The 17,821-nt window shown below is 40.8% G+C and overlaps 1 protein-coding gene across 3 annotated transcripts in view; it reads left to right on the plus strand.

The window, feature by feature from the left end:
* Positions 1-3,262: 3,262 nt before the first annotated feature.
* enox2 (ecto-NOX disulfide-thiol exchanger 2) overlaps positions 3,263-17,821 on the plus strand; it is a 281,078-nt gene continuing 266,519 nt past the window's right edge. For all 3 annotated transcript variants that reach the window (XM_038993634.1, XM_038993637.1, XM_038993636.1), the window contains exons 1-2: positions 3,263-3,425; positions 15,636-15,680. The gene's annotated coding sequence lies outside the window, so the exon portion shown is untranslated. The remainder of the gene's footprint in view (positions 3,426-15,635; positions 15,681-17,821) is intronic.

Consider the following 17,821-nt stretch of genomic DNA (forward strand, 5'->3'; position numbering starts at 1 on the left):
TTTTTTCCATATATAGACTATTTGAATAGGCTACATATAGTCTACCATTTGTATCTTATATTTATACCTGTGCTTATTCGATGTGGTCACTAACATAGGCCTACGGCATTGCATCAAATTCTTGTTTCAAAAACATCTAATCTGTGCTTCAGAATCCAAAAATTGCACGTTTTAACTGTTGACCAATGACCAGTTAGCAACATTGGCGCACATATCCAAATTAGTAGCCAGGTTTCAATCCTATTGACGACAGATTTTCATGCGAATATTCTAAAATCTGCATTAAACAATGTGAGCATATTCCCACCAGTTTCAATCAAATGTATTTATTGGGGATAAAAGGCTGTGCGTGATGACGTGTTACACATAAACAGTTATTGGGGATAAAAGGCTGTGCGTGTTGATGTAGTGCACATAAAAATAACTTTTGCGATTAAAATCCCATGTACTGAATAAAAAATATATTCAATGAGTTTCCATCACATTTTAAACTCAACTGATGGTTTTGTTACAAAAACTGTTGCGGTATATAACAAACGTGCCCAGTCCGGTCTTGGCACATGACTCTAACCAACAGGTCGCAGATACAGTGCGAGTAGGCTACCTACATTATGAGATTATTACGGATAAGAGCAATATTTTTAATGGTCAAACTGCAGCCAAGAATTGATCACCGTGCACGTCCACCACCCTGTGAAGTTCATCATAATTGATTTAATCTGCAGCCTAATAAACTGCATAGTTTCCTGAGTCGTAGTGAGAGGATCACACATCATATCATCAAGTGACTCCCAATTTACTTCGATATGATGGAATATCATATCAATATTTGCGCATGAAGGCATTTCCATCGCCATTTCTCTTATAATTAATTTCACCAACACAAAAAGATCCCACCATGTCTGTCGGCATTTATAAAATTGTACCGGCATATCCTTTTTCCATCAACTCGGTCTTGACTGTTTTCATGCATCAGGTAATTCATCCTCATTAAATTGTTGGATGGAAACCTGATTGGTGACCAGACATTTTCTTTGGTTTTGCCTGGAAAAAACAGAGTAGCCTAACTACATTCATATTATCCATAAAAATACAGTTTAGCAATCTGCTACGGATGCATCTTTGCCAGAACTTGAGTCTACCTGCTGATTTCATTGATCATTTTCATATTTCAGAAAGACCTAGTTTGGGTGGGTTAATTATATAGCCCTACCTGTGGTCGGTACTGGCTATATGATTAAAGATACTGTACACTACATGAACAAAAATATATCATGGGCATTAATATAGCCTCCACTCTGTTAGGAAGGCTTTCCACTAGATTTTGGAACATTGCTGTCGGGACTTGCTTCCATTCAGCCACAAGAGCATTAGTGAGGTCGGGCACTGATGTTGAGCGATTAGGCCTGGCTCGCAGTCGGCGTTCCAATTCATCCCAAAGGTGTTCGATGGGGTTGAGGTCAGGGCTCTGTGCAGGCCTGTCAAGTTCTTCCATACAGATCTCAACAAACCATTTCTGTATGGATCTCACTTTGTGCATGGGGCATTGTCATGCTGAAACAGGAAAGGGCCTTCCCCAAACTGTTGCCACAAAGTTGGAGGCACAGAATCATCTAGAATGTAATTGTATGCTGTAGTTTTAGGATTTCCCTTGACTGGAACTAAGGGGCTTAGCCCGAACCATGAAAAACAGCCCCAGACCATTATTCCCGCTCCATCAAACTTTACAGTTGGCACTATGCATTGGGGCAGGTAGTATTGGTGCAGTTTGGAACTTGGTAGTGAGTGTTGGAACCGAGAACAGATGATTTTTACACGCTATGCGCTTCAGCGGTTCCGTTCTGTGTTTGGTCTACCACTTCACATAAATTCTACAAACTGACTTGTTGGTAAGGTGGCATCCTATGACGGTGCCACATTGAAAGTCACTGAGCTCTTCAGTATGGCCATTCTACTGCCAATGTTTGTCAATGGAGATTGCATGGCTGTGTGCTCGACTTTATACAACTGTCAGCAACGGGTGTGGCTGAAATAGCCAGATCCACTAATTTGAAGGGGTGTCCACATATTTTTGTATATATAGTGTCGCTGTAACATTGCGCTACCTTAAATAGTTCCAGTAAACCCAGAGACACCTCTTCACTGTTGACGTTGAGACTGGTGTTTTGCGGGTACTATTTAATAAACCTGCCAGCTGAGGACTTGTGAGGCGTCTGTTTCTTACACTAGACTCACTAATGTACTTGTCCTCTTGCTCAGTTGTGCACCGGGGCCTCCCACTCCTCTTTCTATTCTGGTTAGGGCCAGTTTGCGCTGTTCTGTGAAGGGAGTAGTACACAATGTTGTACGAGATCTTCAGTTTCTTGGCAATTTCTCACATGGAATAGCCTTCATTTCTCAGAACAAGAATAGACTGATGAGTTTCAGAAGAAAGTGCTTTGTTTCTGGCCATTTTGAGCCCGTAATTGAACCCACAAGTGCTAATGCTCCAGATACTCAACTAGTCTAAAGAAGGCCAGTTTTATTGCTTCTTTAATTAGGACAACAGTTTTCAGCTGTGCTACAAAAAGATGCCATTACTATTTCTCTCTATAGTGACTTCGTCCCACCTCTGCCAGATAGGCTACCTTGCAAGTGAGGCAAAGCCTTTATATAAGGATTAGGCTAGTTTAATGTTTATTTTCCAAGTCTGTTGTATCTAGAGATAACTGAGTGGCCAAATTCAATATCTTTGAATTAATTAATTATATTTTATATCGAGGACATTACCTCTTAGATTGAATGGTCATGACAGATGTAGTCTAATAATTTGTCAAATAGGAAAATAAACCATAGAGACAATATTTATGATCAATGCCTACTTTCAGCATGAAGGGGTGGCAGGTAGCCTAGTGGTTAGAGCATTGGGTCAGTAATTAAAAGGTTGCTGGATCAAATTCTCGAGCTGACAAGGTAAAAATCTGTTGTTCTGCCCCTGAATAAGGTAGATAACCCACTATTCCCTGGTAGGCTGTCATTGTAAATAAGAATTTATTCTTAATTGACTTACCAGGTAATGTAAAGTTCATATAAAAAATGAAGAGCATAGATTTTCTCTCCAAGTGGTTCTCCGACAGAGGACGCTATTACGCCTTCGACACGTGTTGTTGTCCTCCGGGTTCCCATAAATCAATTTTGTAGTTTATTTTGGCACCGACTTTAACCCAGCAGTAAAATCTCGCGTAATTTGGTCAGCTGACACACTGCCACTGGACAGGGCCGTTGCCAGTGAGTCGCTTGCATCAAAGATTGTGAACTCTGTGCGGCTTGCATCGTGCTATACCTCTGTGGCTTGCAAAGCTATTAGCTAGTAACAGAGGACATACAAAAAGATCCGGGAAAGGGGTGTCGTCTGAAAGCTGGAAACTGTGAAAGAAACAACTGAAGTAAGGAACTTTTAGTGAACAGATATATCGTTATCACTATTCCGCTCTTATAGCATTAGCTAGTTAACTTCCGCGTGTGTAGGTAGCTAACGTTAGCTGGCTAGCTAACGTAGCTAAGTCACAAACCCAGCCAACTAACGTTAGCTAGTTAACTAAGTTAATAACTCTAGGAACGTGTATTTGTTTGGTAGTTAACTAGAAGGCACAGCCCATGTAATATGTCTTGCAGTTCGTATCAATTGGGTTTTCCGGTTAGCTAGTTATCTAACGTTACCTCACAGATAGCAATAAGGCCGGTTATTTATACAAGTCCTTGGTTACCTAGCTACGTAGCTAGCTAACGTTAGCACAAAGACCGTAGCAAACAGTTGCAAACGTTTTGAAACGAAACCGTCTACTCCAAACGTAAAACGTTTTGCAACGAAAACTAGATTTTCTATTGGACAAATTCAGGTAGGCCCCTCCCCGTTTAATTCTGTTTGCTTCCGTCTGGTTCTGTTTGGTTCCTAGTGAATACCTAGATCGAAAATATAAAAGACAACGTCGTCACAAATCTGGGACCAGCGCCCAAAGCGATCCTATTCCTAATTCTATACCAGCGTCTTGCTAACGATGAGTGCCGTAACTAACTAGCATAGTTGGTCCCTCTGGCATAGAAATATAACGTTATATCCATCCTGCTGGTCCCAGAGCCATGCATTTAGAGAATTGGGCAATGCTATTTATGCAATATGATGCATTTACATGACAGTTCGACATTATAAGGCAGCCATGTTAGCTCCCCATTAACATTTCATGGGGAATACATAAACAATGCGATGTAACAATGTCTAGATTTATAACAATATAAAACATTCTGAAAGTTGGCCTAGCTCTCTGTGTCGCTGGCTGATCCCGTTGTTGAAAATAGTTCTGGGATATTAGAATCCCGTTGTCTTAACCTTTGTCATCTTCAACCTAGGTGTATATACTAGTCTCTACCTGGTTGGTTACTGCTGGCTAGCAAAGAACCCATATGACAGAAAAGTGCTGACGGTGAGGCTTGGTACTGGCTAGTAACGTTACTGCGTACCATAATATTGGTTTATGGCTTAGGCTAATGTTACCTCCTGCTGGGATAGCATTTGGTTCTTGAGCTAGCTTTGACTGTTTAAATATTTACCAGCTAGCTACCTAAAGCAAAACAACGTGGCTAGCTAAGTTGGCTAGCTACGAACTTTCTAACTCATTATCTACTATACCTAGTGTGTGTGTGAGAGACTGAGAAAGAGACAGGGAGACTGTACCAGGAGGACTAACATACAAACTTGTTATTCATATGGAGGATATTTTTTTTGTAACCTAGCAACACAAGAACAGCCCCTTACTCACAGCCATCATCAGTTCAAGGCGGCTAAGAGGAATCACTGTCTGAACAGATTAGTAACTGTGGTCTTTTAATGATTCACCCACGGTGCATCAGAGGTAACGATGGTGATCTCTGTGCTCATGAATGTGCGTGTAATCCTGTTTACCACTCACAGGCCTGATGTTATGTTTCAGGTTTTAAGTTTTAATGTCACATCCACAGGTACAGTACAATTCCATTCTTGCTAGCTCTAAACCCAACAATGCAGTAATCAATATCAATGTAGTACTAAAAATAACACAAGGTAGAACAAAAACACACAAGAAATAAAAATAACATGAGAAGTAAGTAAGCTATATACAGGGCCAGTTCTAATACCATATTTACACCGTGCAGGGTTACTGGACTGCTCGACCTTGATATGTATAGGCGTAAGGTAACTAGGTATTTGGTATTTTATTAGGATGCCTATTAGCTGTTGCAAAAGCAGCAGCTACTCTTCCTGGGGTCCACACAAAACATGAAACATGACATAATACAGAACATTAATAGATAAGTACAGCTCAAGGACAGAACTACATCAATTTAAAAATAGAATACGTAGCCTACATATCAATACATACACACAAACTATCTAGGTCAAATAGGGGAGAGGTGCTGTGAGGTGTTGCTTTCTGTTTTTTTAAAACCAGGTTTGCCTTTCATTTGAGCAATATGCGATGGGAGTTCCATGCAATAATGTCTCTGTAATATTGTACGCTCTCTTGAATTTGTTCTGGATTTGGGGACTGAAAAGACTCCTGGTGGCATGTCTGGTGGGGAAAGTGTGTGTTAGAGCTGTGTGTAAGCTGACTATGCAAACAGTTTTGAATTTTGAACACGTTAATGTTTCTTATAAAAATAAGTGATGCAGTCACTCTCCTCAACTCTTAGCCAAGAGAGGCTGGCATGCATAGTATTTATATTAGCCCTCTGATTACAATGAAGAGAAAGGCATGCTGCTCTGTTCTGGGCCAGCTGCGGCATAACTAAGTCTTTCCTTGCAGCACTCGACAACACGACTGGACAATAATCAGATAGACAAAACTAGAGCTTGCGGGACTTGCTTTTTGGTATGCAGTGTCATAAAAGCAGAGCATCTCTTTATTACGAACAGACCTCTCCATCTTTACAACCATTGAATCTATATTCTTTGACCATGACTGTTTACAATTTAAGGTAACACTGTAATTTTGTCTCCTCAACTTGTTCTATAGCCACACCATTCATTATCAGATTCAGCTGAGGTCTAGAACTTAGGGAATGATTTGTACCAAATACAATGCTTTTAGTTTTAGATGTTCAGGACCAGTTTAAGGACAGGTATTTTTGGGAGAACAGACGCATCGGCAAAAGTCTGTGAATCTCAAGGTCTTAGGGTAAAATATTAAGACACTTTGAAAGGAAGGCTTGCCTACACAAAAACAACAATGATGAAAATATTAATATTTTCATAAATACTTTAGAGGAAAATTGACAGTTATGAATGCAAAATGAGTGTTAATATACACTGCTCAAAAAAATAAAGGGAACACTTAAACAACACAATGTAACTCCAAGTCAATCACACTTCTGTGAAATTAAACTGTCCACTTAGGAAGCAACACTGATTGACAATAAATTTCACATGCTGTTGTGCAAATGGAATAGACAACAGGTGGAAATTATTGGCAATTAGCAAGACACCCCCAATAAAGGAGTGGTTCTGCAGGTGGTGACCACAGACCACTTCTCAGTTCCTATGCTTCCTGGCTGATGTTTTGGTCACTTTTGAATGCTGGCGGTGCTTTCACTCTAGTGGTAGCATGAGATGGAGTCTACGACCCACACAAGTGGCTCAGGTAGTGCAGCTCATCCAGGATGGCACATCAATGCGAGCTGTGGCAAGAAGGTTTGCTGTGTCTGTCAGCGTAGTGTCCAGAGCATGGAGGCTCTACCAGGAGACAGGCCAGTACATCAGGAGACGTGGAGGAGGACGTAGGAGGGCAACAACCCAGCAGCAGGACCGCTACCTCCGCCTTTGTGCAAGGAGGAGCAGGAGGAGCACTGCCAGAGCCCTGCAAAATGACCTCCAGCAGGCCACAAATGTGCATGTGTCTGCTCAAACGGTCAGAAACAGACTCCATGAGGGTGGTATGAGGGCCCGACGTCCACAGGTGGGGGTTGTGCTTACAACCCAACACCGTGCAGGACGTTTGGCATTTGCCAGAGAACACCAAGATTGGCAAATTCGCCACTGGCGTCCTGTGCTCTTCACAGATGAAAGCAGGTTCACACTGAGCACATGTGACAGTCTGGAGACGCCGTGGAGAACGTTCTGCTGCCTGCAACATCCTCCAGCATGACCGGTTTGGCGGTGGGTCAGTCATGGTGTGGGGTGGCATTTCTTTGGGGGGCCGCACAGCCCTCCATGTGCTCGCCAGAGGTAGCCTGACTGCCATTAGGTACCGAGATGAGATCCTCAGACCCCTTGCGAGGCCATATGCTGGTGCGGTTGGCCCTGGGTTCCTCCTAATGCAAGACAATGCTAGACCTCATGTGGCTGGAGTGTGTCAGCAGTTCCTGCAAGAGGAAGGCATTGATGCTATGGACTGGCCCGCCCGTTCCCCAGACCTGAATCCAATTGAGCACATCTGGGACATCATGTCTCGCTCCATCCACCACAGACTGTCCAGGAGTTGGCGGATGCTTTAGTCCAGGTCTGGGAGGAGATCCCTCAGGAGACCATCCGCCACCTCATCAGGAGCATGCCCAGGCGTTGTAGGGAGGTCATACAGGCACGTGGAGGCCACACACACTACTGAGCCTCATTTTGACTTGTTTTAAGGACATTACATCAAAGTTTGTAAGTCGCTCTGGATAAGAGCGTCTGCTAAATGACTTAAATGTAAATGTAAAGTTGGATCAGCCTGTAGTGTGGTTTTCCACTTTAATTTTGAGTGTGACTCCAAATCCAGACCTCCATGGGTTGATAAATTTGATTTCCATTGATAATTTTTGTGTGATTTTGTTGTCAGCACATTCAACTATGTAAAGAAAAAAGTATTTAATAAAAATATTTCATTCATTCAGATCTAGGATGTGTTATTTTAGTGTTCCCTTTATTTTTTTGAGCAGTGTATTAAAGATTTCTTCACCAAATTTCATCATGATACTGTTGTAGTCATCTGAAAATTCAGTGTACCTCATAAGCCAAGAAATCACCATTAACTTGAATATATTAAGAGAGAATGCCAGGAGTGTGCAAAGCTGTCAAGGCAAAGGTTGGCTACTTTAAATAATGTAACACTTTTTTTTGTTTACTACATGATTCCATATGTGTTATTTCATAGTTTTGGTGTTTTCAATATTATTCTACAATGTAGAAAATTGTAAAAATAAAGATAAACCCTTGAATGAGTAGGTGTGTCCAAACTTTTGACTTGTACTGTATTTGCGCTCCACAGGAGCGGAATAAGTGGAATACTGTCAAATACATCGAACACGTGGTTTTCCATGTGATTGATGCCATTTCATTCACTCCGTTCCAGCCATTATAATGAGCCGTCCTTCCCACAATTTTTTTTTAATACCCTACCAATGGCACAGGGTTCGCACTTTAGTCAATTTCTTGTTAGATTGTAAATCACCTCAGGCTTGACAGCTGCAGTTCTCAAATGCGTGAGTGCCTCTATCGCCGCAGTGCAGACCACACAGATACAGACCAATATTGTCTCTGGGGGAGTACCTGTGCTTACTCAGGAAGTCAACAAACTCCGCATGACTGGTGAACATTTCTTTAATTATGTTTGTGAAATTAAGACTGTTATTATGCCATGTGATGTGATCACATGCAATGCTCCGGTTATCAGAACAATGCTTCATTGCAGTTCATATGAGAACGTGAGTACACCCAAAAGGGATCACTCGCACATATTACGATAGCCAGCTAGCTTTTTAACATAAACACTGAAGCGTTCATAACGGTTACAAATGTTATGCTTAGAACGAGTACTGACAGAAAGCCAACCAATTACACATCACCGAAGCCCTTGATGAAAGTTAGCTTTGCATCAAAAATATGGTTGATTGAAAAGCCTTATTTTGAGACTTTGTATCCTACCTTGTAACAATAACACTACATTTGGAAAATGTAAAGGCCAATTGTAGTCTGTACTTCAAAATACACACATTCAAAGTAAATATGAAAGTAGTTAAAATAAAATAGCTATTTTTCTAATCATTCATACTCCGTTTGACCTTACAATGGAATTGCCCCAATACGTATATGGTTGCGTCATCAGCATACATGGGCACACATGCTTTGTTACATGCCAGCGGCAGGTCATTGGTAAAACAGAAAAGAGTAGAGGGCCTAGAGAGCTGCCCTGCGGTACAACACACTTTACATGTTTGACATTAGAGAAGCTTACGTTAAAGAAAACCCTCCGTTCTATTAGATAAAAGGCATAACACATGTTTTTTCAAAAACAGGTTATAGTCAATAATGTCAAAGGCTGCACTGAAATCTAACAGTACAGTTCCCACAGTTGTTTTATTATCAATTTATTTCAACCAATCATCAGACAATTGTCAGTGCAGTACATGTTGAGTGCCCTTCTCTGTAAGCATGCTGAAAGTCTGTTATTTTGTTTACAGAGAAATAGCATTGTATTTGGTGAAGCACATTTTCTTCCAACAGTTTGCTAAGAGCTGGCAGCAAGCTGATAAGCACTCTTGGGTAGTGGAATGACTTTGGCTTCCCTCCAGGCCTGAGGACAAATACTTCCCCCTAGGCTCATATTAAAGATATTACAGACAGGTGTGGCTATAGAGTCAGCTACCATCCTCAGTAGCTTTCCATCTAAGGTATATTATTATTGATCGATAACAATAATTTCCCCACCTCTCCCACACTAACTTTACAAAATTATAACTGGCAATGCTTTTCTTTAACTATTAGTTATTTTTATGAGTGAGTACGATGGCTCACTTAGTTGTTGGCATTTCCTGTCTGTTTGCCCACTTTGCCAATTTAAGTCATTAAAATAATTGGCAACATCAAATGGCTTGTGATGAATAAGCCATCTGATTTGATTAACCTCTCTGGGATATGTGGGACGGTAGTGTCCCACCTGGCCAACATCCAGTGAAAATGCGGAGCGCCAAATTCAAATAAATTACTATAAAAATTAAACTTTCATGAAATTACACATTCAATATACCAAATTTAAGCTACACTTGTTGTGAATTCAGCCAACGTGTCAGATTTCAAAAATGCTTTACGGCGAAAGCAAACAATGCTAGTATCTGAGGATAGCGCCCCAGCTAACAATCACAGACCATCATATTTCAACACTCCCGGCGCGACACAAAACACAGAAATAAAGATATAATTCATGCCTTACCTTTGACGAGCTTCTTCTGTTGGCACTCCAATATGTTCCATAAACATCACAAATGGTCCTTTTGTTCGATTAATTCCGTAGCATGCTTTCTGGTCACGCGCCTCTAACAAACAGTACACTTCACTGGAGCCTCATTCTGAACATGGCTACTTCATTTCTCAAAGGAAAAACCTAAACATATGTTCTCATGTTATTTTTTGACTACATTGATTTTATTTATGTATTATATTAAGTTAAAATAAGTGTTCATTGTTCATTCAGTATTGTTGCAATTGTCATTATTACAAACGTGTGTGTGTGTATGATATATATATATATATATTTTTTTTTTAATCGGCCGATTAATCGGTATCGGCTTTTTTTGTCCTCCAATAATCGGTATCGGCGTTGAAAAATCATAATCGGTCGACCTCTAATATTTATATCCACAAATCTCGGTTTACATTGGCGCCATGTTCAGAAATGCCTCCAAAATATCCGGAGAAATTGCAGAGAGCCACGTCAAATAACAGAAATACTCATCATACACTTTGATGAAAGATGCATGTTTTACATATAATTAAATATACACTTGTTCTTAATGCAACCGCTGTGTCAGATTTCAAAAAAACTTTACGTAAAAAGCACACCATGCAATAATCTGAGACGGCGCTCAAACATAACATTTCTCCGCCATGTTGGAGTCAACAGAAATTACATCATAAATATTCCCTTACCTTTGATCATCTTCATCAGAATGCACTCCCAGGAATCCTAGTTCCACAATAAATCGTTGTTTTGTTAGACATAAGTAATGGACATTATCGAAGTAGCTACTTTTGCTAGCATGTTTAGTGCGAATGTCCAAACGCACGCGCAAATGCAGGCGAACTCGGACATACACTTCAAAAAATTATATAACAGGTCGAATAAACTGGTCAAACTAAGTAGAGAATCAATCTTCAGGATGTTGTTATCATATATATCCAATAACGTTCCAACCGGAGCATTCCTTCATGTCTGTAGAAGTTATGGAACGCAAGGCGATATCATGAGGAAAGCGCGTGACCAGGAACTGGCATTCTGCCAGACCAATGACTGAAACACCTCCCATCCGGCCCCACATCACACTAGAGGCTTGATTCAGCGTTCTACAGACTGTTGACATCGAGTGGAAGGCAGAGGAAGTGCAAATAGATCCATATCTTACAGGGAATTGAATCGGCGATGAGTTGAACATTGACCAGTCTCAGAATTCTCACTTCCTGTTTGGATTTTTTCTAAGGTTTTTGCCTGCCATATGAGTTCTGTTATACTCACATACATCATTCAAACAGTTTTAGAAACTTCAGAGTGTTTTATATCCAATAGTAATAATAATATGCATATATTAGCATCTGGGACAGAGTAGGAGGCAGTTCACTATGGGCACGCAATTCATCCAAAAGTGAAAATGCTGCCCCCTATCATAAAGAAGTTAAGTTCTTGGCTTTTACCGGAACAGCTACCATGTCCTTGAACCTCAGGAAGTTGACCACTATCGGCTTGGGCCGGTGATGGGTTTTCCAGTTCTTTTGGCGCGCATCTAGAGATATGATAAACAAAGTAGGAGCAGCGTATATAGTTTGTAGAGTCAATATACAGTTGAAGTTGGAAGTTTACGTACACTTAGGTTGGAGTTATTAAAACTAGTTTTTCAACCACTCCACACATGTTTTGTTAACAAACTATAGTTTTGGATAGTCTGTTTGTATATCTACTTTGTGCATGTCACAAGTATTTCTTCCAGCAATTGTTTACAGACAGATTATATCAGTCTTATGACTTGGGGATAGAGCAGGGTTCCCTAATTGGTGACCCACGGGCCGAATTTTCCCCCACAAGCTTTCTGAGCAAAAAATTATAATCTTATTTTTTATTTTTTTACTGTAAAAACATCAGGAAATCAGCCCCAAATCAAATGTATTTATATAGCCCTTCTTACATCAGCTGATATCTCAAAGTGCTGTACAGAAACCCAGCCAAAAACCCCAAACAGCAAGCAATGCAGGTGTAGAAGCACGGTGGCTAGGAAAAACTCTCTAGAAAGGCCAAAACCTAGGAAGAAACCTAGAGAGGAACCAGGCTATGAGGGGTTGCCAGTACTCTTCTGGCTGTGCCGGGTGGAGATGATAACAGAACATGGCCAAGATGTTCATAAATGACCAGCATGGTCAAATAATAATAATCACAGTAGTTGTCGAGGGTGCAACAAGTCAGCACCTCAGGAGTAAATGTCAGTTGGCTTTTCATAGCCGATCATTAAGAGTATCTCTACCGCTCCTGCGGTCTCTAGAGAGTTGAAAACAGCAGGTCTGGGACAGGTAGCACGTCCGGTGAATAGGTCAGGGTTCCATAGCCGCAGGCAGAACAGTTGAAACTGGAGCAGCAGCACGGCCAGGTGGACTGGGGACAGAAAGGAGTCATCATGCCAGGTAGTCCTGAGGCATGGTCCTAGGGCTTAGGTCATCCGATAGAGAAAGAAAGAGAGAATTAGAGAGAGCATACTTAAATTCACACAGGACACCGGATAAGACAGGAGAAGTACTCCAGATATAACATACTGATCCTAGCCCCCCAACACATAAACTACTGCAGCATAAATACTGGAGGCTGAGACAGGAGGGGTCAGGAGACACTGTGGCTCCATCCGATGATACCCTCGGACAGGGCCAAACAGGCAGGATATAACCCGACCCACTTTGCCAAAGCACAGCCCCCACACCACTAGAGGGATATCTTCAATCACCAGCTTACATTCCTGAGACAAGGCCGAGTATAGCCCACAAAGATCTCCGGCATGGCACAACCCAAGGGGGGGCGCCAACCCAGACAGGAAGATCACGTCAGTGACTCAACCCACTCAAGTGACGCACCCCTCCTAGGGACGGCATGGAAGAGCGCCGGTGACTCAGCCCCTGTAATAGGGTTAGAGGCAGAGAATCCCAGTGGAGAGAGGGGAACCGGCCAGGCAGAGACAGCAAGGGCGGTTCGTTGTTCCAGAGCCTTTCCGTTCACCTTCACACTCCTGGGCCAGACTACACTCAATCATATGACCTACTGAAGAGATGAGTCTTCATTAAAGACTTAAAGGTTGAGACCGAGTCTACGTCTCTCACATGGGTAGGCAGACCATTCCATAAAAATGGAGCTCTATAGGAGAAAGCCCTGCCTCCAGCTGTTTGCTTAGAAATTCTAGGGACAATTAGGAGGCCTGCGTCTTGTGACCGTAGCGTACGTGTAGGTATGTACGGCAGGACCAAATCGGAAAGATAGGTAGGAGCAAGCCCATGTAATGCTTTGTAGGTTAGCAGTAAAACCTTGAAATCAGCCCTTGCCTTAACAGGAAGCCAGTGTAGGGAGGCTAGCACTGGAGTAATATGATATATTTTTTTTGGTTCTAGTCAGGATTCTAGCAGCCGTATTTAGCACCAACTGAAGTTTATTTAGTGCTTTATCCGGGTAGCCGGAAAGTAGAGCATTGCAGTAGTCTAACCTAGAAGTAACAAAAGCATGGATACATTTTTCTGCATCATTTTTGGACAGAAAGTTTCTGATTTTTGCAATGTCACGTAGATGGAAAAAAGCTGTCCTTGAAACAGTCTTGATATGTTCGTCAAAAGAGAGATCAGGGTCCAGAGTAACGCCGAGGTCCTTCACAGTTTTATTTGAGACGACTGTACAACCATCAAGATTCATTGTCAGATTCAACAGACGATCTCGTTGTTTCTTGGGACATAGAACAAGCATATCTGTTTTGTCCGAGTTTAAAAGTAGAAAGTTTGCAGCCATCCACTTCCTTATGTTTGAAACACAGGCTTCTAGCGAGGGCAATTTTGGAGCTTCACCATGTTTCATTGACATGTACAGCTGTGTGTCATCCGCATAGCAGTGAAAGTTAACATAATGTGTTCGAATGACATCCCCAAGAGGTAAAATATATAGTGAAAACAATAGTGGTCCTTAAACAGAACCTTGAGGAACACTGACATTTACAGTTGATTTGTCAGAGGACAAACCGTTCAGAGACAAACTGATATCTTTCCCAATTTATTTTTATTTAAGGAATCTGTTCCCAAGTATTCTCTCACACAAGAGATGTGATTGTATACAAATGTGAGCAAGGTTTAAAATTATTGTTTTAGTCAAACATTATATATTCTATTTCAAATTTCTTTTTTTCTTAGGCTAGCTTAATTTTGACAAAAATGTCCATTCAATGCAACTGATATCCATGCGACGGAACCAACATTTTTTCTAATTTTCAGATATTTTCCAAAATAGTTTTGTTGGTGACTCTATTGCCAATCTTACTGTGTTATCCACTGACTGACATTGTAAGTGTTTAGTTCAGCATAGAAAGGGATAGCTAAATGGCCTAATTGAGTTTCGCAGTGTACCGTTTCAGGCCTCTGACATCTAGCATCAACTAAGGGGTGTGGAGTCTGGACCTCTATAGTGTAAAGTCAGTCGTGCTCAATAACAGGGTTCTCCAACTGGTTTTATTTGTCCCCGCAAGCTTTCTGAGCAACAAAGAAAAACACCGGGAAATCAGCTCAAAGTGATTTCTATTTAAGGAATCTGTTCCCAAGTGTTCTCACACATGATCGTATACAAAGTTGGAAGCAAAGTTTAAAATAATTGTTTTAGTCTAACATATCTGTTTGGTCTTCTTGCAGTCAATTTGCATCCCTCTGAATCTAGTTGATAATCCCTGGGATCGCGGCTGAGTTGATGCACTGGTGCCCCTTTTCCGAGCCTTCCTTTCACACCGCCTGATATAGACGTCCTGGAAGGCAGGGAGCTCGGCACAGTTATGTTTCCTAGAGTTCAGGTGAAATGGATCTAATCACTGGATTGTGATAAGGGTCTCTGGTACTGTTAGACATGTCTCTTTCGTGAAGCTTAAAGTTGCTTGATAGAAAAACATTGCTGCTGATTGTGCCTCATCGCTGATTGTGCCTCATATGGAAGAGAGTTTTGTAACCTAGCAACACAAGAAAAGCTCCTTGCTCACAGGCATCAGTTCAAGGCGGTCAAGAGGACTTACTGTCTGAAAGGACTTTGTCAGTTGAACAACAGAATGCATTCAACCGAAATGTGTTCCGCATTTAAACCAACCCCTCTGAACAGATGAGCAGCTGTTTACATGCAATCAAATGTGGTCTTTTAATGATTCACGTAAGCCCACGGTGCATCAGAAGTAATGATGATGATCGTTGTGGTCATGAATGTGGATGTAATCCTGTTTACCACTCGCAGGCCTTATGTTATGACTCCTAGAATGGATCTAATCACCAGATTTGTGTTGAGGGTTGCTTGTACTGTGTTAGACATGTCTGTCGTAGAGCTAGTTGCTTGTGAGAAAGAAACATTGCTGCTGATTGTGCCTTGACTTCTATTTCTTTTTCCCCTCAGGGTCACCTCAGAGAGTGTTGTACATCCAAGTGGGTATTTTGTGAGGTGAGTTTTTACATAATTTCTAGGGCTTGACATTCACTTTTTTTGCCACTTGTTTTTCGGACAAGTAGGACTGGTTCAAGTCAATTCATTTTTTAAACGGTTTGGATAGGAAACACACTAACGTTTCTAAAACTGTTAAAATAATGTCTGTGAGTATAACAGAACTTATTTGGCAGGCGAAACCCTGAGGACAAACCATCCAGGATTTTTTTTTTTTGGAGGTGACTTTTCTATTGGGTTTCTATGGGTAACTAGATTTATAAGGCACCTGGTTGCAGTTCCTATGGCTTCCACTAGATGTCAACAGTCTTTAGAAATTGGTTGATGTTTTTCCTTTGAGAAATTAAGAAGTACGGCTGTTCAGAATGAGTGTCAAGCCAAGAGTACTCTTTTGTTTGGTGTGTGCTCCAGGTCACGAGCTCCACGTTGATTTTATCCGCTATTGAACACAGTATATTCCGTCTTAAATTTGATCAATTATTTACGTTTTAGGATACCTAAAGTTGGATTAGGAAAGTTGTTTGAAATGTTTGGACCAAGTTTACAGGTAACGTATTAGATCATTTGTAGTCATGTTGGGCGAGTTGGAACCAGTGTTTTTCTGAATCAAACGCGCCAAATAAATGGACATTTTGGGGATAAAAAAAGGAGTTTATCGAACAAAAGGACCATTTGTGATGTTTCTGGGACATATTGGAGTGCCAACAGAAGAAGATCTTCAAAGGTAAGGCATGAATTATATCGTTATTTCTGACTTTCGTGTCGCACCTGCTTGGTTGAAATATGATTTTCATGTGTTTGCATGGTGGGGTGCTGTCCTCAGATAATCGCATGGTTTGCTTTCGCCGTAAAGCCTTTTTGAAATCTGACACGGCAGCTCGATTAACAAGAAGTTAAGCTTTATTTTGGTGTATTGCACTTGTGATTTTATGAAAGTGAAATATTTCTAATAATTTAATTTGAATTTCGTGCTCTGCAATTTCACCGGATGTTGTCTAGCGGAACGTCTAGCCGTAACAGGTTAACTTCTAGTTCCTCCCAAACCCGGATCCGGGAGCACCCCCACCAGTAAAAAAGCTGACTAGCATAGCCTAGCATAGCGTCACAAGTAAATACTAGCATCTAAATATCATTAAATCACAAGTCCAAGACACCAGATGAAAGATACACTTCTTGTGAATCCAGCAATCATTTCTGATTTTTAAAATGTTTTACAGGGAAGACACAATATGTAAATCTATTAGCTAACCACGTTAGCAAAAGACACCATTTTTCTTAGTCCACCATTTTTTCTCTCCACCAGTAGCTATCACCAATTCGACCAAATAAAGATATTGATAGCCACTAACCAAGAAAAAACTTCATCAGATGACAGTCTGATAACATATTTATTGTATAGCATAGGTTTTGTTAGAAAAATGTGCATATTTCAGGTATAAATCATAGTTTACAATTGCACCCACCATCACAACTCGACTAGAATAACTACAGAGAGAAACGTGTATTAGCTAATTACTCATCATAAAACATTTCTTAAAAATACACAGCCTACAGCAATTGAAAGACACAGATCTTGTGAATCCAGACAATATTTCAGATGTTCTAAGTGTTTTACAGCGAAAACACAATATATCGTTATATTAGCTTACCACAATAGCAAACCAGACAACAGCATTGATTCCAGCCAAACACAGCGATAACGTATTCACCACCAAAATAAATTAATTTTTCACTAACCTTCTCAGAATTCTTCAGATGACAGTCCTGTAACATCATATTACACAATCCATACAGTTTTTTTTTCGAAAATGTGCATATTTAGCAGCACAATTCGTGGTTATACAATGTGATCAGTGGCAACAGGGCATGCATTCTGGCCGGCGCCATCTTGGAAAGGCACCTAATCTAATGTATAAATAATCGTAAACTTGACTAAAAAATACAGGTTGGACATGAAATGAAAGATGCATTAGTTATTAATGCAACCGCTGAGTTAGATTTTTAAAATTAACGTTACTAGACATACAGTGTGCGTTACAGCCAGACTAGTGCCGCAATAATGGCGGACAAATCCGTTTACATTTTTCCACATAAATACGGAATAACATCATAAATAGCTCTTACTTTTGGACGAGCTTCCA

This window comes from Salvelinus namaycush, chromosome 5, assembly GCF_016432855.1.
Source record: "Salvelinus namaycush isolate Seneca chromosome 5, SaNama_1.0, whole genome shotgun sequence".
NCBI lineage: Eukaryota > Metazoa > Chordata > Actinopteri > Salmoniformes > Salmonidae > Salvelinus > Salvelinus namaycush.